Source organism: Aythya ferina, assembly GCF_964211825.1.
Source record: "Aythya ferina genome assembly, chromosome: 3".
Taxonomy (NCBI): domain Eukaryota; kingdom Metazoa; phylum Chordata; class Aves; order Anseriformes; family Anatidae; genus Aythya; species Aythya ferina.
The window spans coordinates 27,038,885-27,061,154 of record NC_140298.1 but is presented as its reverse complement, the minus strand read 5'-3'; the positions used below and the strand labels follow the sequence as shown (position 1 = coordinate 27,061,154).

Below are 22,270 nucleotides of genomic sequence, written 5' to 3'. Positions count from 1 at the left end.
TCTTTTGACAATGGAGCAGGTGGATTATAAAGGTTGCTGTAAATACACAGGAAAACGTCTTCACCAAATGAAGGAAATGCGCATTATTGCAAGTATGTATTGACCATGTATGATGAAGAACATGTCAAGAAAAATGACAGAGCAAATTAGCCAGTTTGATAAAACACATGAGCATTTCCTGGATTTGCTGACTACTTTACATAATTACAATACCTCTTCAAGACTGTTGCTCTCTGTAGATCACCTTAGTCATTTTCCCAACACATATTAATTACTGCTTCTTTTCCAGTTTAATTCATCTACTTCGTTCCTATTTACCTAAGTTTGCTCTTTTTTTTCTTAACCTTGATCATTACCCTACTGTTCAATGTAAGCCAGTCCTACAAATTCACAGCAGTCACTTCAGAAAAACAGAAATGTAAACCTCTGCTTATGTACATATCATACCAGAGCTGCTGCTGTGCTCCAAAAATTCCAAATCTAGATATTGAAACTCATGCACCTGTATGTATGAACACATAAATCAGAACTGTTGATTCAGAAACTCTTGAGTTACTCCATGTTGCTGGACCACCCACAGCACACTGATCTCAGTTCTTCCTCCAGTGACTTCTGAGAGACATCGCTTCCTTACCTGCCAACTGGTGTCCCTGGGCTACTCAGGATTAGGCTCCTCTGCCAGCAGAGGGCTGATGGAGTTGGTATTTTATGCAGCAGCAGAATGGGAACGTACCTTTTCTGAGTTCCCAGGACACCTCATGGGAATACCCTGGGCTCCTTTTGCAGTATTTCTGCCATGCAGCACCAGTCTACCTCCTTCCAGCCTCTCTATACTCATTTAGCACCCTAGAACCCCAGTACAGCATGGTTTCCTTTTGGGTTATAATTATCTTACAGCTGGTTTTGTTTCTATTTACCTCAAAAGAACCCTTTAAATAAAGGAGTCATTATTCACAGCAAATAATGTATGCCAAACAACTTACATCCTTCTGCGTGTAAAACAAAAATTGAAACTGTAGACAGACTCTAGAGCTTGAAAGATGTCATGTACTAACTACATTGTGAATGGAGTCAAATCCAGTTGGAGGCCGGTCACTAGTGGCGTTCCCCAGGGCTCGGTGCTGGGGCCGGTCCTCTTTAATATCTTCATCAATGATCTGGATGAGGGCATTGAGTAAGTTCGCAAATGACACCAAGTTAGGTGTGTGTGTCGATCTCCTCGAGGGTAGGAAGTCTTTAAAAGACATTTAGATGTAGAGCTTAGGGATATGGTTTAGTGGAGGACTTGTTAGTGTTAGGTCAGAGGTTGGACTCGACGATCTTGAGGTCTCTTCCAACCTAGAAATTCTGTGATTCTATGATACAAGCAAATATTGAAACTTTTTGAGCCCCAATGCTCTATTACCTCAAAATTCTGATCTCCTAGATTTATCGTATGTTTCATTTTTATTCCAATACATTCCTCTTCCAATTCACACACTGTTGGCTAAATTTTGTTTTCTAGCTTATAGTTATTCATAAGCTGGGAACTTCATAAAGGAAAACAGTTAAATTGTCTGGGTTGGAATAGACACATTAGTCCCACCGTTCCATGTATTAAATGACATAGAGACTGCAAACAGAGAAAGATAAGGAAAGACTAAATAGAAACAGGTTTTCGAGTACACTGTCAATATTCTTGTTATAGGTTATCTTGGATACAATCTATAAATGATCTTAGATAAGATCTTGGGAATGATTTGGAAACCCTCATACACCAGATTGCTTGCACCAGGTGTGATGTCAGTGGGTCTTCTGCCAGAAATCCCAGGGATGAGGGGCCTTGAAAGTAAAGAACTTGTTTTATGAATTGATGTCTGAAAATTACGTTTTTTAAAGGAAGAATAATGATGTAGCCAGCTAAGAAACCATGTTAAGGATGGTGTAGAGCTGAAGACACTTGGAGTTCTTGTGACTGTACCCACAGAGATTCAGAAAGTATAACCTGTGTGGGTTGCATTGTACAGTAGTCTCCTGCTATGGCTTTTCTTTGTAAAACCTCAGTAAACCTATGTAGGCAGCGCTCAACATAGCGTAAGTTGCATTAAACATTGTATTTTTACTACTGAAACTATCACACAATTAATGACACACAAGGTTATAATTTAGAACATCTTAAAAATACCTGAAAATGAAAAAAGTTCTAAAATATTTTCCAAATAGAGTGAAAGAGATCAGCCTCTACCTTAAAAATCAATGCTAAAATTGTGCATAAATTCCTTTGATGTGACAGATAGACTTGTAAGCAGTACATAACAGGCAATTTTCATAATCAAATTTGCTCATTAGAATGTGTTTTGCTTATTTTGCTGTGAAATCATGTTTGTTTTCTTACACTACAAATTATACTGCCATATTTCACTCCCCTCTTGTCATTTTCTTTTATTGCTAATTTAAATAAAGGATAAATATAAATAAGACATGAATTTTGACTGAACATTTCAACAAAATTTCCACTGAATGCCTCTTCCTAGAATTATTTCCTTCTAGCTCTGGGAAGTATTCAGATTCACCGACTGTCCTGTTTTGAAATAATTGCACCCTACTCACCTATCTTCCAGTGAAAGTCAGAAGAATAATGTTGGATCACTCACCACGCAGAACATAACACCTGGTTAGATTCTGTCATCATCCATGAAAAGCTCTGAGGAGCCTCTGAATTTTTATAGAAAAGGCACATACCCGTACTCAGCTAAAATACATCTGAAATGCTACATATTTCAAAACAATAAACCGATCCACTGAAAATAACAGATTTATATGTTAACAGAATATTAGTGCAAAATATTGCATTATTAATGTTATCATTATTATCTTCTCAGAAACTTGTTTAGTGATTTTTTTTTGTTTGTTTGGAACAGCAAACTTAGGGTTGTATTGAAAACCAAAGATGTTATTATCACAGGCATCACAGAAAAAAAAAAAAAAGCAGGAAAATTTAAAACATTGTGTCATGTATAATGAGGACTATTTTGAAATGGTCTTTCATAAAGTATCAATGATTTTCTAAGGGGATCTGCTGTCACTACATTTTGGCTTTCAGCTATTTTTACTGTGTTTTTTAAGAATTATATGAATTCTCATCTCATACCACAAACTGTAAACTTCAGATTTACAAGGAAGAGAAATGTGGGAAAATAAACAGGAAATGGTAAAGCAAACACATCCATCTGCAGGAGGAAACTGCCTCTCAAAATGTATTTGTTTAGAAATAAATAAAAGGATATCAAAGAACATACTTAATGTGATTTGTATTGCAAGTTCATTACAAAAGGAGACAAAGAACAGGTGAATTACTTTAAATTCAGACCTTTTATCTGAGACTTCACTGATTCTATGAATGTGAATTAATGTGATTTTATGCAGACAACTATCATTCTGCCTTTAGTGGGAGCTTTGTATCAGTTAAATCTCAATAAATGGCCACACAGTAACAAATAAAGATAGAGCTGCTGCTCAGAAGGGTGGACAGTCATAATTTAGAAGTGACATTAGAAGCAAACACACAGTAGAAAGGGGATTGAACAAACAGAAAACAAGGATGAGTGTCAGTACAATAAAATGCCAGGCAGTTATCTGGAAGGATTATGTCCTAGGTGTCCTAGAGAAAATGAGAACTGAAAGGCTGGAAGCAGGAAAGAGAACCAGAATGAAGTGTATTTGAAAGCTATTAGCCTAGTAAGAAAGGGGTTATTCAAGGAAGAGAGATGAGTCAAACTGATAGATTTTACTTTGGGACATTCCTGTATGTTCTTTTATCATTTCTTGATTCTGCAGTGAGGTTTGCACTATAGGTGCTTATCTTATACTGTATCGAACTCTGTTTGACATCAATCTTGAGACAATATCCCATGTGACATATTCAACCTCCCAGTGTCACTTCAACACCACTTGCTTCTGGGCCAGTCTCTTACAGTCTCTGCCTCTAGCAACAAACTGGTCTGGGGAGTACCCAGTGCCTCCAGAGCAGTGACATAGCAGATCCATTCTCTGAGCCCCACCACATACCAAAGGCAAAAGGAGGCTTTGGATGCTCTTCCCTTTGCAAATTGATTTCCCTCATATAATCACCCCAAACCTGGATGACTACAGTCATCTCTTTGTAAGGATGCCTCACCTAAGATAACAGGTAGGACAGCAGTGGGCATGTTTTCATTCAGAAGGACTCATTTCAGTCTCTGGTGTGCATGCTTTGTTGCTTTGTATTCCTAGGTATTGAAGTTATATAAAAAAAGATCATTCAAAAAACTAAAAAACACTTTTGCCAAATGCTATCCATAAAATATAGCCAGGGTCATTCTCTTGGATTATACCAGGTAGTATCATTATTGAGGTAAACAATACTTTTTTGTTCAATATTGCAAGCATGACAAACATAAGAATAAAAAATAAAAGCTAACTTTTAAAATATCAAATATAAACTTTGCCTGAGATCATAATAAAGGATGCTACTAATGATTAAGCTATTGGGATATTTACAGACTTGGTAAATTCCTTCATGACCATTACCATTTTCCTCTTCTGGCACTGTGTCATTAATTAGCAGAATAAAAGTTCCTGGAAGATCTAGCTGCTATTATCTGTATTTTAACATGTTTGGCCTTTTTACATTTGTCCTGGTCTTGGAACTTTTGCACACTTATTATCCTCGGGTTTAAGTTAATGACAGCATGGCTGTTTGATTCACTCACTTGCAACCTCATCTCAATTTTTTGTGTGTGTGTTTGGGAAGTTAGTGCTTTAAAAGCTTCAGTGGTACACTTAAATTTTAATCCTTCTTGAAGTTGAACACTGAAACCTCTGTAATTAATGTTGGGTCAAACTTCAACACATGAAGGTAAAACCAGTCAAGAATTCCTGTCTCATTCATAATCATATGAAGCTGTGCCTTGTGGCATTGCTCAGAGATGACCATGTGTTGCTAATTTCCTGAACTCTGAGGAGGCAATGTGGGACACGAGGCACTTGAAAGAACAAGTCTTCACAGTCAGAGCTAAAATAAATCAATAGCAGAGAGGCACAGAAGTGGGTCTGAAATGTTGTCAAATGCTGACTGGCATCTTGTGGTGCTTAAAAAAGTTGCTTAAGTCTCACTGCAACTCCCAGAGCTGGAAGAGATGCAACTTTTTTTTTTTTTTTTTTTTTTTTTTTTTTCCCCCTGTTTTGATCTATTAGATTTACGATAAAACCTGGAAAAAAGCTTTTTAATTTTTTTCTCTTCCAGAATTACTGCCTGGGCCAAATTTGATAAACTTGTCTGCTTCTTGTAGCAGCCAGTAAATGTAGCTACCCAGGTATACTGGGCTGAGCCTGCATGAAAACACGAGGTATACCGCTGTTGTGCAGGCATGGATGTTCACTATGTGAACAGGGGCCTGGCGTGGGACTGCAGAGCACAGGCTGCGTGCTGAGGCTGCAGGAAGTTGCCCTGACACAAGGACATGTCCTGCATGGGGGAGGAAGCTCGCTGTCAGATAGCTGGCTGCCAGCCCACCCTCAGTTTACAGCTCCAGAACAAGCTCCTCTACCCCCTCACCTGCATGCATCTCACATGATCTGCAGCTGAGATGTCCTTGATATTCGGTCACTAAGCACCAGCTGCAACCATTTAGGTATATTACTAAATGTTTGGTAGGGAAAGAGAAGCCTAAGGCTTATTATTCTTCTCTTCTTCCAGCTGTTTCTCCGTACCAGCTCCTCTAAGGCATGTACTCAGCTCTTTGGAGGGCTTCTATCTGCTCATTCTTCCTACCACATTCACTCCATGTTTTCATATGGGCATTATCCATCTAAACATGCCCACTGCTATAATTTTCCTTATAATAATGACAGTGAGAAAATGATTCACTCCTCATGTAATCATAAACCTCTGAAAGTATATCAAAACAATGAGAAAATATCAGAACAATAAGAAAGTACTTCAGAAAGCATATTGGAACAAATCTTCACCCCCGTCTAACTGACCACTAACACCGCTGCAGGCAGAAGCAGGGGCTGCTGGAACATGCAGCCCCTGGACATCAGAAGCTATGGGATTACCAGGTCAGAAGTGTGCTGGGATACATTTCTCTTCAAAACACAGGCCTACATGTTAATCACAGAGCTACTGAATCACAATCTATTTGCTTGGATTTTTTTTTGTTTGTTTGTTTTCAAACAAACCTCAGGGAACAATCTTAAAATACAGTACAATCTGTAGAAGTGTTTCTCGTGTTTCTCTAACTTTTTGAAAAGCCGACTCTTTTTTTTTTTTTTTGGTTCATTTGTCTGCATTCCTCCTGTAAAAAGCCTGAGGTGTCTTAGAAGAAAGTATTTCTTAAGCTATTCCTAAAGCTTTTCTGTCACTCTCAAAGCCTTTGTGATCCTCAGGAGGGGTTACAGCTCACTGCATGCGAAACACCATTCTGCAACCAAATATATTCCAAGTCTTCCTTATTAAGGATATTCTGATTATAAATTCTGATAACACAAGAATCAAAGATGACAAATTAACCATAGGACAAGCTAAGAAAATCCTCCAAGAAACCACTTTGATTGGTACTCAGGTTACTCAGGGCTTTATTAATTGCCTATTCACCTATCTAATTAAAACATTTTTTCAAAATAGTGATGAGTAAGCATTACAGAAATCTTTTTTTTCGCCTCACATTTCCCATCTGAAATGGTCAGCCTCTCAAATGATGAAAATTAAATAGGATAGATTCATAAAGTAGAGTAATATAGAAAACTCAGCTGAGATCATTTGATTTTTAACAGGATGTTCCCATGTATCCAGTAGCTTAAATAGTCCTCTATTTCAGCTTTTTGATTACTTTGATATGTGCTGCTCTATCCTCCTGGAACCATCCTCTAGGAGGCTTATTGATTTTGCAAGAAATCCATTTTCTGGTTTTCCAAAAGGCTATAAAACTGTCATTGTCTATATGATGAAATTCTTCATGGCACTTTACATATTGGTCTCGTTTCTCCTTCCTCCATTCCTCTCTACATGCGCCGAAAAATTTCCCTGAAGACACATCAGTTCTTTTACCTCCATACAGAACCTCCAGGGCCTTACCCTACGGCAGGCACGAATGTTAGCAGGGGTTTTCCAACATGCACAGCTGAACTTACGTGGAAGCCCACCCTCCTGCACTGAGATGAGAGCAAACACAAACTGTGCTGCTGGGGCTGCAGAGAAAGGAACATTGCTTAGATTTAGAATCCAACCAAACAGTAGGAACTGTTTGAGCAAAACTCCTAATAAAAGCCTGGCTATCCAGATACCAAAGTGGGCCCAGCTGACCCCATGTTCCCATGCAGAGAGAGAAGGCATTTTCTCAGCACTCCACATACAGCCCCAGCCCCAGCGCCAGCCCCAGCTGCCTGCAACCAGGCTGTCTGAGAGGGACCTGAAGGCTTTCCAGCTGCTCTGGTCAGCTCGGTTCACCGCTGGTTACTGCACAGGCTGTACATCCTCTGGGATGATTTGTATTAGTAAATAAAGTGTTATGAACTACAAGGGGAGGATTGTACAATTTTTACTGAGTTTTCTTTTGGATGTCACCTGAAAACACTAGTGGCAGGAATTTCTTATTCTCTAGTGCATTATCAGCATCACTCTCAGATATCTCCAGTACAAGACTGTTTCTAGCATTAAAGCAGGGGAAAAGTGTTCAGTCAAAAAGGGGAAAATAAAATTCTGAAGCCATTGAATTATTAACAGCTTCATGTGGAAGCTTCCACATCTTTCAGTTAAAAGAAAAGGTAGGAAAAAACATGAAAGACTCAAAAATATGTGGAAAAATATATCCTGTCCCAGGAAATCTGAGCACCCTAGCTCCAGCTAATTTGGAGAAAATCCACAGGTTGCCATCTGTGCTCAACGCCCAGTGAGGATAGGGACCTGGCCAAGTGGAGTTGGCTGGGAGTGGAACAGATGGAGAAGAAAAGATCATCTTTGCAAAGGACACTGCAGCTGCCTCTCCTGTGTGTGCTCTCTCCAGACCCTTGAAGGGATTTTATTTCAGCACAAATCTGCCAGAACTTCTGCCATGGACTTCTCTGCGGTAATTGCAATTCCTCAAATAAAGACCATTGCATTAAGCAATTATCTAGTCCTAACAGCAGCTTGGACTGATGTCGAAAGGAAATTGTTTAAAATTCTAGAATTAGAGTAGTTTAAAAGAAACTGTGTAGGAGTTTGAGTCTATGAATTTTCTTCAAAGTTGACTTTAATAGATTCTTCTTGTAATGATTCTAATTCTTTTGTGTGTGTGAATAAAATCTTTTTTTTTTTTTTTTTTAAATTCTTGTTCTTTGTTATTACTGTGATTCTAGGTGGCAAAAGCTGGAAGGCATTCAGAAACTAGATTTCCACAGCTTCTGACTGCTGCCCAGCTTCTGATAGTTAAAAAACAGTGCTGTAAGTACTATTTCCAGAATTAAGGTAAAGAAAACTGTGAGACAGCCAACATTTAAGAAGAGCTCTATATCTTATAAACATTTGTAAAAACTCAATGAATTGTGAAATATATTAGTTTATAAATTAAAATTTCCGTATTTGATTTTAAATTCAAAATATTAACAGAGCAGAATGAAATTCCCTCTGAAAAATTTAGTTCAACATAAAACCTTATTGTTAGAAGAAATCCCTCGGCTGACTCCATCCCTGAGCAGAATGCTGGCTGTGTTCTGCACCTGCTCAAGAAGCAGCACGCACTGAAAAACTCCTCTTCTGATTTTGGGAGATGTTATAAATTGCCTCTATAGTGGTTGACAATATTTTCACTTCTTTGGAAAACATGCAAACAGAAAATTTGAGGGGTCTTTTTAAAATTAAAGTTTACAGACAGGTTTGATAAATACAGCATTATTTCTTACATATGACTGTATTATTAGTGGAATAGTTGTTGTCTGGGACTATATAAGTCTGATTTATACAAGTCTGATTGCTCCATGCTTCACTTGGAAAAAACAGATCAAGTTTGAATGATTTTAAGCCTTATTTCTAAGGGGTTTAGGGGCATTCCAGAGATGCTGACAGGCTGGTTGTGTTGACACTAACACTAAATAACGATTCTTTTATAAGCACATTTGCAACAAGAAGTGTCACAACCACTCAGAGAGAGAAAAATGTGAATTTCCTTATGCTACATTGATTCTGTCAATAGACAAAAGAAATACAGACTGTGCTACAAAGCCACTAGTTTGCATTCCATACATATGTGCCTTTATGACTGCTCATTTATTTTTTATGTTCTTATTTATTAACGAATTCTACAATCCGGGGTTGAATCTCAGCTTTATTTTTAGTCTCCTGCAAGGCACAGAGGAGCTGTCGCATGAGCTGACAGGAAAATCCCATCGTTACAGCATCACCTGTGGTTTCTCTGAGGCAGGGGCAAGAAGCAGCACAGGGCAGCATGTATCTAGCACGGTGGAAGCAGATCTAACGCCCCAGATAGCCCTGGAAGACATCCTCTGTTTTTCTGACTAGGGACGATAAATGTAACATAATGTAAACGATGCACCCTTATTCCTCTGCATGGACATACTTGCTGAGTCATAGGCCAGTCTTGTGATGAAGTCACATTTTTCATTTAGCTTTAACAGCTGCTCAGCTGGACAAAATGGAACAACAACATTTATCAGTCAGTCAAACTTACAGCCTGCTTTAAAAATACCTTAAAACACAGCTGACTTCTCTAAGAACTATAGGTATTTGATAACATCTTCTCTCACCCCATGTAGGTGACAAGTTTAATTGAACAATTATTTTTAGAATTTTACAATTTAGGCCTGTTAGGATCTAAATTAGGAAACATGACAGTGATCTAGCTGACTAATCTGTAACCATCCAAATGATTCCTGAAGAGTAACAGTAAATATATAGGGAAAGCCACTTCATCCTTTTCAAAGACCCTATGGAGAAAGCCAAGAATGAAATGCTAGATATCCAAAGCATTAAACCACCAGAGAACTTCAGAGAAAGTTTATGAGTTTAGTATTTGATTACTAGAATTAGGAAGCCAGGTAAATTTATGTATCTTTATTTCAGGGCCTAGAATCAACATATTTCTCTAGCACTTCAATAAAATATATTTTCAGACAGCAATCTCTCTTTCCTACACATTTACATGGGGTCTATGACCATGGCTTCTGAACCTCTTCCAGTTGCAGTGTTTTGTGAGATGGAGAAGTGCTAAAGCTCCCAGTTAGGAAAAGAAGGAACTCATAGATTAAACTGTTTGCTGATGGTTATACAGTCACCTTTAAAATACGATGGGAGTTATGTATTTGGGCCCTTCCCCTTCCACTTCCCCTTCCCTTCCCTGGCACATTCCCCTTCTCCTTCCCCGGCACATTCCTACTTCCAGAGAGCTTGGCTGTCCTTTCTCTACCATCACATGGTGTATGGATAGTTGACTATAAAGGGTCTATTATTCACTCTCCTGTTGATAGCATTGGATTTCTAGATTTTCTTTTTTTTTTTTTTTTAATTTAAAAAGAACATAGCTGTTCTCTTTGTAAGTCTACCTTAAACATTGTTAATTACTAGTTCATTCATTTTCTTCTATAAGATGACATGCAAACCAGAATTTTACACCTGTAAAACTTTTTCTTCAGGAAAAACTAGACTGAAGAGTTGCAGTTTGATGTTGTACAGGGTGACATTTTGCCTGAAGACACCGTTATTGGCAGAGTTGCTGAAGTGCAGTATGACTGGGAAGAAAGGGAAATGAAAGCACGCTGCAGCTATGTGACATCTGGAAGCTGAGAAAAGCACACTGTGCGCCAGGGAATGGAAAAAAAAAAAAGTCAAATGGCAAAATATAATATTTGAGGTAGAAATAAAAGGGCCAAGAAACCAAGGGCATGATTGAGGAAATATGTGATATTAAAGACAGCAAACATACTCAAAACTGAAGTACGGTTGTACTTATACTACAGAACTACTACTGCTATACTACTCTGCAACAAATTTTCACCTGCAGAGATGGTCTGGAGTACCTTGTGCAGCTCTGGCCTCTAATGTTCAAGGAGAAGGAACCACAGACTACAACAGGAGCAGGGGTGACCTATGAGTAAAACCTTCCCAGGAGTGGAGGCAGGCTGGAGGCTGAGGAGCATTAATTCTGCCCATAAACATAGTGACAGACAACACACTCCCCCCTGCCTCCACAAAACAGGAATGAACAAAAGCAGATGCACAATACAGTGATATAAAAACAAATTGAAAGGGAGTTATAGTAGTATTTGAATATAAGACTAAAAATGTCGAAATGTACTTTAAATCCACTCTCCATTAAACATCCCAAGACAGATGGAAAATTGGACTTGATTTAATATGTTGTTACCCTTTCTGCACAGTACATTTCACTTGAGTCTCTCAATGTGCATTACACTGGATTTATATTCTTAGTTAAAAGAGTCGTAACTTCTTCAGAGTGAAGAAGTGTCAACTGCCTGCCGTGAATCTGTGCAATGTTGTGCTCTTTTAAAGATTCAGAAATGCATGAAATGCTTTAGAGCTGATAGCAAAAAACCAGCTGCACCAGCCCTTAAAATTACTGTTGTGTTTACAAATACTATAACAGTGTAGGAGAATATAAATAGGATTTTAGTTCCCAGGAAGTCCTGTCATTACAATAGGAAAATGACCTGATATTTCGCCAAGTTTTTGTCTCGTGATGCTTGTACATGCAGTCATGTCCACAGCATGTAAGCATATGGGCAAACACTTTCCACGCACAGCACAGATGCCGCTGCAGCCATGCACTCTTACCTCAACATGGTCTCTGTTATTGTGACTGATTTCCATTCAGCAATTTCCATTCTGTTTCTGGGGAAAACAGCAACTGCTTAACTGCACGCAGCAACACTCTGTAACAGCACAGGTTAAAGAGCAGACAGGAATATGATACTGTGCTTAACCTTTCTCTTAGGGGTTTTCCTGCAGACATCTGTCTTGTGAAGTACGAAGAGGACAATAAGCCATACCTTTTATACTATTCTGCAGGTACAGTACTGCAGCTTCTAAAGCAAAACATGGTTAAACATGTATGAATTCACACGGAAACATACAGAGGTTATAATGGAAACACAAAATATGGGAATATTTCTACTACCTATGGCACTTGGCTAGCTGAGTATTTTCCTTGGGAGACAACAAATTAAATATCTATTGTAAATTATGTTCTGAACCCTTCCTTCCTTAGAGTCATCTTAATCTCCAGAATTTCAGCCTTACAAAAGGTCTGTGAAACTGCATTAAAATAAAGCTGCAGCTAGGACCTTTTCCTCTCAAAGTAAAACAAGATGAATCTAACCATTTGTAAAATGGGACCATCTTGGGAAATGAGAAAGGTCTTATGATATTCAAAGTCTTCCCATGTCACACTTGAAAAATGTTTTGAAACCTCAGTAGCTTGGAACTGAATTAGTTCCTAGTCACATGGTAAGAGTGTTGTTTAAAGCTGTAAATCCTTTTAATGGCATTTAACCATTTGAGACATTGGAGAATTTCTAGTCAGGGATGACATAGCCTAAACAAAAGTAGAATTGCAGAAAAATCAAAAAGACTGAAGAGACCTGTGGCTTCACTCTGGAGGAATAAGGTCTATCATTCCCTCTCAGTGCAGCATCTGGCACACAACATTAGGGCAGGATACCAGTCACAGAGCAAATTTTGGTGTGTGTGTACAAGCTCACAGACAAAGTGAGAAATGCAACAGCCTGGGATGCTTTTCAAGATCTTTTCATGACAGTTATCACAGAAATGCAAAAAAATGTTGCAAATACTGACACTAAACTATAATATGGTAAAGAAAAAGAGTTGAGAAAAGGCCATCTCTTTTTTTTAGATGAATAATCAATAGCTCCTGGGACAGCCCTTTTATAAATGCTGCGGCTTGTTTAAAGAGCGTTTCTTTCTGAAAATTAGAACTGGAAAATATTTTCATTGCTGTGAAGTATCAAAAATGCCTGCTAGTCTTTGCTAGAAATTGGCAAGGGAAATAGCTAAAAATCCGTTGGGTGAGCCTAACCTTCACCCTACCTCTGCTAATTCAACACATATCAACTAATATTAAATTAAAATACAGACAGTAAAGAATTGCTTTCAAAATGAAGCCAGTAATACTGTTACCTTGCACACAAAATAATTTCATGAGTGAATCTGAATAATCAATATGTAAAATTACAATTTTATTGTGGACATCCCCCCCCCCCAATCCTACCCTTGTCATAATAAAAAAAATAAAAAAATGAGAAATACACCTGGTGACCTAAGCTTGGGTTTGGCACACAAGAGAAAAAATTGCTACTCTTTTTCAGAGGACTTTCTACCACCATGTCCTTTCTGAATTAGCTAAAGAGCTTCTACATTGCCCCCCCCCCTTTTTTTTTTCAAGTACACCTTTTTTTTTTTTTTTTCAAGTGCAATACCCGCAAGGCAGAGACAAACATTACAGTATCCAGATCACAGTGGAGGCGTCACACGTTAATTGAAGTTATCTCTCTGTATTGGATCTCCTGGAAGTCAATATGAAATATGTGAAACAAATGTTACCCCTACAAGTAACAAGGCTTAATAGCCAGAGCTGGTTAGAGAAAAAAATAATTAATGGAAGTCTTTTTCATTAAAAAATGTTGTATCAGACTTGCAATGTTTTGCTGGAACATAATTCTTTGATTACATCATTGAAAACATTCCAAAACTATTTGTTTCCAACATACAGTATTTCATTTTAATCAAACTCTCATTCAGATGAAATAATGCATATGATATGTTATAATGTATGCATGCTATGGTGTATCTATACTTCATTTCTGTATGTTCTATATATTTTATTACTTACTGAAAGTCTATGCTACAATTAGAATACACTTCTTCCAGGCCATAAAATAATTAAATTCCAGTTTTTATTTATACGTCCTTCTTGTATGAAAGCCAAAAATCTTAATACTAGAATTTCTCATAGTACCTAGTAACATTTGCCCACAAATTCTTCTGGGAATACAAGACAGAATAGGTAGGACATTTGATCTCTATATTCAAAAGTGAGTCCAAGTGTTAGTTGCTGTCTCTGTTACCACATGAGAGCTTGGCTTTCTAATGGATACTAAAAGAAGGAAAGAGGTGGGTAGGACACATTGTTAGGATGAGATCTGAAGTCTATGAGGTGTTACAGGTGAACCTCATGCCCTGTCAGCCCTCAATTGCTCTTGGCCAGTGGATAGTGTGCATCTCTCACCCCTGCTCTCCAAATAACTGGAACTACATAAGAAGTGGAGCACCAGTGGGGCAGAAAGAGTTTCTGAGGTACAATTTGATGATCCCTGTTCTCAAGCCCAGGTAAAGTAAACAAAAAGAAACCTTTCCAGGTGAAGTCTCTCCTGGAAGAAGTCAGAGTTACTGCTGCCTGTGTCTCTAACTGACTTAACACTGCAAGGTAAACTAACACAGGACTTCTCAATGACTTTCTGGAACAGAGTACTTTTTGCTTTCTACATGTTTGTCAATACTAAAATCCCTTCTGCCAATTACTGCTGAGTCTTCAATGTAAATCATTAGGCTTTCAATTTCATTTTTAATTCAAAATATTGAATTTCATTTTGCATTTTTGCATAGGACTTATCAGAACAAACAGAACTTAAATGCTCAAATTAATGCCTCAATTATATAAGCTAAGAGCTTTTGAGATAGAAAAAGGTGACACTATATTGAGAAAGCTGGACCATAAAAGAAGCACGTTTTGATTAGGATTGAGATGCAAAATTGCCTGCTTCTGGAGCCCACATTTTTGTTTTAGGAATGACTGGATACAGACAGTGGAAGATTTGTCTTTAGAGGGGACCTCACCACCAGCCTTCATCTGCATTGTGGCAGAGACATGTGGATGGATGGCCTATAAAGAATATAAATGGAAATCAGGACCAGCTGATTTAGCTGAACTAATAACAGATGTCCAATGGACATAAGGGCCCTTGCATTGAGGGTAAGGAAATTGGCTTATTGCACCACTGCTCTACATTGCAGCTATACCACACTAAGCAAAGATGGAGGCCTGAGACCAAAGCCTGAGTGACAGTGCTTTAATTGAGACAAACTGAAGCATCACATCATTTCTATAATTCTTCTAATTTCTGGATTTCACACTTAATAAGTGCAACCAACACTCTGGGATGGAAAATAATTTCAGAAAAAATAAGGTCCTTGGATTTGTTTTCTAGTTATGCCTAGGCTGACTATTATAGAATATTATAGAATATTTTGCATAGAATATTTAGAATAGTATAGAATAGAATAGAGTAAGAGGTCTTTCTTGAAGGTCCCTTCCAACTTCAAAGATCATCGAGTCCAACTGCCTGACTTCTTCAGGACTCAGCAAAAGTTAAGGCATATTATTGAGGGCATTATCCAAATGCCTCGTGAACACTGATAGGCATAGGGCATTAGCCACCTGTCTAAGAAGCCTGTTCTGGTGTTTGACCACCCTCATAGTAAAGAAATTATTCCAAACATCCAGTCTAAACCTCCCTTGACACAGCTTTGTGCCATTCCTGCACATCCTGTCACTGGTGACTAGGGAGAAGAGACTGGAACCTCTCACTCTGCTCCCCCTTCTTTTTGTAGTTATACCCTACCCAAATGAACAACATGCAGTATATTGTATTAGCAGGATAAGGAAAACATATATATTTATATATATAACAAGTGAAATGAATTAAGCTTTTACGGGATTGATCTGTGTCTTTGGATGAGATTCTCTTGCTTTTAATAAGTTATCAAAATTTAGGGTAGTATTTTCCCTCTACACCAACATAGCTGGTGTTTTATGGTGTTTAGCTGGTCTCTCTTTTATCCAGACACTAATTTTCATGAACCTGTAGGAGCTTCGTACTTTTGAGGTCTTTTCTCTATCAAACTTGAACTGAATTGGGCAGAAGTTTCAAAGGCTTGGAAGAGGAGGACACAAAACTGCATACACATATACATATGTGTAGATACAGTTTAATACCTACGCCATATCTATGTACAAAGCAAAACTAGAAATTCCACTAACACCAAACAATTTTTAGTTGCCCTGGGTACTTGCAAATTCCGTTCTGTCCTTAAAGGTTTTCCAATATGCTAAGAAAAACCATTGAAGAGACAAAAGAAAAACAAACCTAGTACTTAACTGCAAGTGACTGGCCTACCTGTTCATTACTGAGGCCAGACTAAGTACCTTGAGAAACTATAGGCACTAAGTGATGCCAACATTATTGTATCATCACTGCAGAGTTAAATGTATCGTGACAGAAGTATATATTGTAATGCATAATCAGTATATATAATATATAATCAGTATATATGATAATATCAGTGTTTCAAGAGGTATTTGGATGATGTCCTCATTTAATAGGGCACTATATGATCTCTGGACATCCCTTCCAAATGAACTATCTTATCCTGTCCTGTCCTGTCCTATCCTATCCTAGCCAGCATTTAGCATCAATTCATATTTCACAGTAATTTAAAATCGGACTCATGTATGATAGCAGGGCTCATTTTATTTTTGTATTACTTGGTATTATGCTGAGGTACAGACATAACTTCAGGGAAGAAAACAGTAGTCAAGTATAATACTTTGCTTTGGATCTACTGTATTTCAGTGTACAGAGATTTTTTGAAAAGTGATCTGAAAACATTAGTAAACCCAAAGTCTTTAAAAATCTTTATTTTAAAATCAGAGGGACATAAATATAAAAAAATGCTTAGCAGCTTGAGAACAGTTACTGAGTGTGATGGATCAAATGTGGAGCTGTCAGTATAAGTTTATGTACAAAGAACAGAGAAAAAAATAAAAAATCTGCTCAAGTGGAAAAGCTGTCTCCCTTGTTTAACATGAACTAGGAAAACTTGCCTTGGCAATGAAAACAAGTACAGAGAGTCATTATAAGAGTATTCCTTCAGGTGCTATATTAAATATATTAGCACTAAGTGTCTACTTCTAAGGAACAATGGCACCTGTAATGACTATATTGCTCTTTATCCCTTTTTTTTTTCTTTTTTCAGTAAAAGAAAACAGTCTAACTCTCCATTAGCTTGTATCAGAATAAGTGAAGATTGAATATAACAGTCACAAGAAAATTAAAATGTTGTAAGTCTGGACAGTGAACAAGAGGTTATTAGTGAGTCAGCTCTCTTTTTGCCCAATCTTAAAAATACCTGTAAATGCCCTCTTTGAGATGAAAGCTTTCTTGGATGTTACATCCAGACAGTTATGAAGACCCAACAATGCATTTATATGGATAAATGAGTGCCTGTATCTTTCCTAAAACACCACGGTTTTATCAGGTTTTATCAGGCGTGCCAAGATAACAGTGGTGCAGCTTGCTTTTGAACAGTGTTTTTGTGCTGCATCAAGCATAGGGAGAGCTGGGCTCTGGACCCTTCTCATGACTTGGAATTAAATCTCCTATATTTTCACTCATCAGGACTAAATGGTCTGTCTTAGCACCTCTAGACACAGGTCAGGAGCTCTCGTAAGGAAAATTATATTCTGATTACTTAGCAGTTAATTGAGGATGTAAAATTACCTGACAATCATCTAATGTCTACTCTGTTTATATAAAATTGTTCTTCTAACACATATTTTTACTTTGATTTAAAAGTTTTTTGATAAAGTTCCTAATATTTGCGTAAGTGGACTATTAAACAGCTTAGAGATCTCATAGCTACCAAAGTTCCTTTCCCTGTCAAATTCAAATCCTTTTCAACTATCTCACCACATGTAGCCACATCCATTTGGAGTATTTAAATTAATTCTTTTGCCTTTTTGTTCTTACATCCCACAACTGCTGAATACCTGTGTTGCCAGCATTTGGAGTACCCAACCATTCAGAGCCAAGTTTTAGGTGTAGACTCACCAGTACTTCTGTAACATCCAAAGTCGGCATACAAATAAGTCATATCACATCTTTGCAAACTCACATCAGCTTTGCTTTTTTTTTATTTGTTTCACTGTTAATTCCCAAATTTGGAACAAGCACCTTTCTTTCGTTCCGTATTTTGTAAACCAGGTAGGGCAAATAGGTCCACGTGCATAACTAGAAAAAGGTCCTAAGTCATACAGAAATAGAAAAACATAATCTGTGCTCAAAACCATCTCCATTCAGTCATGCTTGCCTCCAACAGCTCCATAGTGAAATGTCAGCTTTCAGTTTTTCCCATATCAATGCATATATCTTTTTTTTTTTTTTTTTTTATATATATATATATATGTTTGAGGCCCTTAAGTGTTTGAGGCCCATTCAGTGTGACCCAGTGTGACCTTTTTGGATGTTTTTAGGGCAATTTCAAGGACTAGGCAACTAGCATCATCTCTTCCAAAGGAGCAATTGACATGCCACATTATTGCTGTATCCTTGCAACAAAAGCATAATGTATTAACTTCCCTGATTGTAAATATACATATCATGCCTTTAATTTCAAATTTTACATAGACTTCGTATCTTTAATTTTAGAAAGGGTATCATATGAAAAGAAAGATCCTGACTGGAAGGTACCAATGAAAAAAAAGGAAAAAAAAAAAAAAAAAGAATATGTAAATGAAAGAGTAAGGTGGTGGAACTGGTATTACAAAACGATTTGATAAAGGCTAGAAAGCCCTTAGTCAATGATTATCAGTACTCTCCACCCATTATGCATGCCTGATGGACATGGACAGAAAATAAAAAAACTATCAACTTGGTAGCTGCAAGCCAGAAAGTATTTCAGTGACTCTATTTAAACAAATATTTAAATTGGAGCTAAATACCACAGGTCAGTAGTCCTGAGTTTCTGTGGTTTTGATTACTAAAGTCTTCCAGAAACTTTGCAAAAACCCACTCTGGATGGTATAAAACATGATTTAGTACACCACCATTTCACAAAATGCAGATACAAAACAGAAGTGCAAATAGATAGCAAATAATTTGAAATTTAAAGCAAATATATATATAGTAAGAGGAAAAAAAAAAAACACACGTATAAATGTAATATCTAAATTTCTTAAAAATGTAAGTGTATACAGCTGAGGAAAAACGATCTGAATATGGTCACAATGAGAATGGATCTGTCATCTTCACCCAAAAAGCTCTATTCTACCATCATATTTAATTAGACTTCAACATTTTCCTGGTGTTATGGAAATTTCAATTTTAAGAAGAATTTTAATTTTTGAAAAATACATTTTTTCCAAGTCAGCAAACAGGTTTTCAGCCAACCGCTTATTTAATAGTTTTGCATTACTTTACCGTGTGACAGTTCAACTAACATAATGCTTGAGATATTTTTAAAATCCACAAATATCATGAAAATAATCAGTGAAAATGTTTCAGATTATTTTTTTTTTTTTATTCATGCAGTGCAGCATCTATCAGTTTACATGTATGGTATTCAGAGTTGCTATTACTGTATTCTGAACTGAAAAATCTTTTAAGTTCAAAGATGAGTCTTTCCAACTGGACTGCTGGATGGAAAGGGATACTGTATCCCAGTGAAATGATTTTATCAAGAAAAAAACAGAACAGTGAAGCTAGGGAAAAGACACACAGCCCCCCTCTGCTCTTTCAGCTAAAGTACAGCCAAGAATAACGTGTGATATTATCAGCAAGTAATACTGCAGTTCTCTGTAGGTGGCAAACATAATACAAGTGTTGGCAACTCAGCAAATAAACTAATGGCAATTTTCAGATGATGTAATGGAAATGCCAGGCCAATTAAGGAAAGGTCAGTAAAACATACACACATTGGCAAGGATCCTAACACTTAGAAATTGACTTGAGAAAGAAATCAGAAGGATTCTATTGGCTCTTTCAATATACCATCAATGAAGAACACGCAGAAAATGATCAAAATGTATTAATATGTACATATCATTATGCAACTCCATAATATATACAATTATGTATCATAAGCTGATTATTAGTTGCATTTTAAAGTTTCGTAAGTACAAAAATAAAGGGTTTGGACAGAAGACCATTTGTGACCTAATTTTTATTTCTAAGGCCATATATGGTTCTAGCTGCTGTCTGCAATCTGCCAAAAAGAAAGCTGGACAAGAAAGTCAAAGTTAATAGACCCTCAATTCTCCTTTAGTTGTGGGCCTAAGTATAGCATTACCAGATTTTATACTGGCTAAAGTACATTATGCTGTAGCTGGTTTTGAATCAAATCCATCCCCTCTGGCTGCTCACACATAGCTCATTTTAATGTCAGGGCTGACATGTTGCCTGCTTTGCTGAGCTCCCCACAGGTGTGAAGCAGAAAGGGCACAGGAGAAACATCTGAGTTGCCTTTGAGTATGCAGGCTTCAGGAAGCATTTTCCTCTGATCCTGTGGTTCCTGACAGCTGTGCCACTGCAGCTAGCCCCTGGGACGGCTCCTGCATCCCAACCTGACATTGAGAACCCTCCTCCCTTCTTAACCCAACGGGTGAAGCATTTCCCCCGTTGCTGCCCATATGCAAACAGCCCTCCTGGCTTGGTGTCTCTTCTTACTGTGGTATTCTTCAGCAGGCAATGATACTTGAGCACTGTTTTTAATAAAGAGTGACAGCCTTCACTCTTTTATATAGAGTATAAAAAAGATATTGCCAAGGACAAGTCCCAACACTCAAATTTCCCTGTTCCAGTCATCAAACTTAGTGAGTACTTTAGAGTACAGCTCTTCTGAAAGACACCACAATAAAATAAACATATGAATTTACATTTTACAGAACCAAAACTGTCCCTGGTAAGAGCGCCCCCGTGAGGAAATGAAAACATTTGTTCCCTCATTGCACCTCCTAAAATTTCAGATTTTCTGTCAAAACCTTGTGTATAGTTCAGGTGCTCTGTGTGTGAAACAAAACCTCACTAGTTTTAGACACAGACTGACATCTAGTTAAGCACAGCAAGAAAAGTAAGGGTCCTGGGTATAAACTGACTAATATCAAAGCTGTGTGTTGTGTACAGAGTAAATACGGCCACGTGGCACTGTAAATGAAGATATGAAGGTCCCAAAATTTAGAGCAAAAGGAACAGTCCAAAATGCCACAGAAACTATTTTCATCAAACGAAAAATTGTATTGAATTCTCTGTAATAGAAATCTATAAAACTTACTAAATGAACTGTCAAATAAATGAAAAAAAAAATCATTATGTATCCATTTCAATTTTACCACATTTAATTTAGGAGACAAAGGATACCACAGAAAAAAACACCTGTATCGAAATACTGGTTTATAACATATCCTGAAGGAAATGCAGTGCTCTTCAATGTGGCATTATATCTGGTTTTGATGCTTTCATTATGTATTTCCAAACATCAGAGAGTCCATCAAAAAGTCAAGATGATTTTGCTGAATCATTTTAAAGCAGAGTTTAGTTTTAACTGGATTTTTTTTTAAGAATTTAGAGTTAATTCTGATCTAAAATGAAATATTTCAAAGTCCTCAGAATTCGTCAGAAACACATTTTTCTGCCTTTCATTCAGCAGCATTTAAACTGATGTTGACATTGGGTGGGCAGTCAATCACCAGAAGACTTTTAGTGTTTAAGTATATTTAAATATGAACTGCCTTATCAGACAGAAATGATTCTGAAATGACTATTCAAAAAAAAGAACTGAAACAGGAGAGGAAACCAAGTGGCGAATGATAAAGAGTATGAGGAAAGAACATGAGTGGAAAGAAATGAGGGACAAGGTACAAATCATCAAAACAAAAAGGGAATTTAAGTGGGATTTTCAAAGTTGTTCAGTGCTAAAAGTACTTAAAACCACTCAGTGTCTAACCTAATTTTGTAAATAACAAGAACAAATAAAATAACCATTTTTAATTTTCACTAATCATATATTATTTTTTAGGCCCTGTGATAAACAAAAGAATTTAATTCACCTTGTATAGCCTTTAAGGAAAGGGTAACGTTGTTTGAAATGAGATTAATTTTCTACCTGTCTGCATACCAGATAATGGGGGGAGCTGCAGCTTAAGGGGGAAAGGGGAAAAAGCCCTCAGGTGAGAGCCACTCAAGGAGGAGCCCCACCTGCTTCCCTTCTTCCCACCTGGACTCTGCTACAGATATCCAGCTACTCGCTAACCTCTGCCTAGTATCCAGCCAATTCACCCCCACCACACATGCTGTATTTCTATTCCTAATAGCAAAAATTAGTCAAATAAGTCATAGAGCAGACACACAGAAATCCATCAATACCAGAACTGGATTAGTGAGTGCTGAC

At 37.4% G+C, this 22,270-nt stretch overlaps 1 protein-coding gene across 8 annotated transcripts in view; it reads right to left on the bottom strand.

The window, feature by feature from the left end:
- CHRM3 (cholinergic receptor muscarinic 3) overlaps positions 1 to 22,270 on the bottom strand; it is a 278,689-nt gene that overhangs the window by 44,338 nt on the left and 212,081 nt on the right. The gene's annotated exons all lie outside the window — the stretch shown is intronic.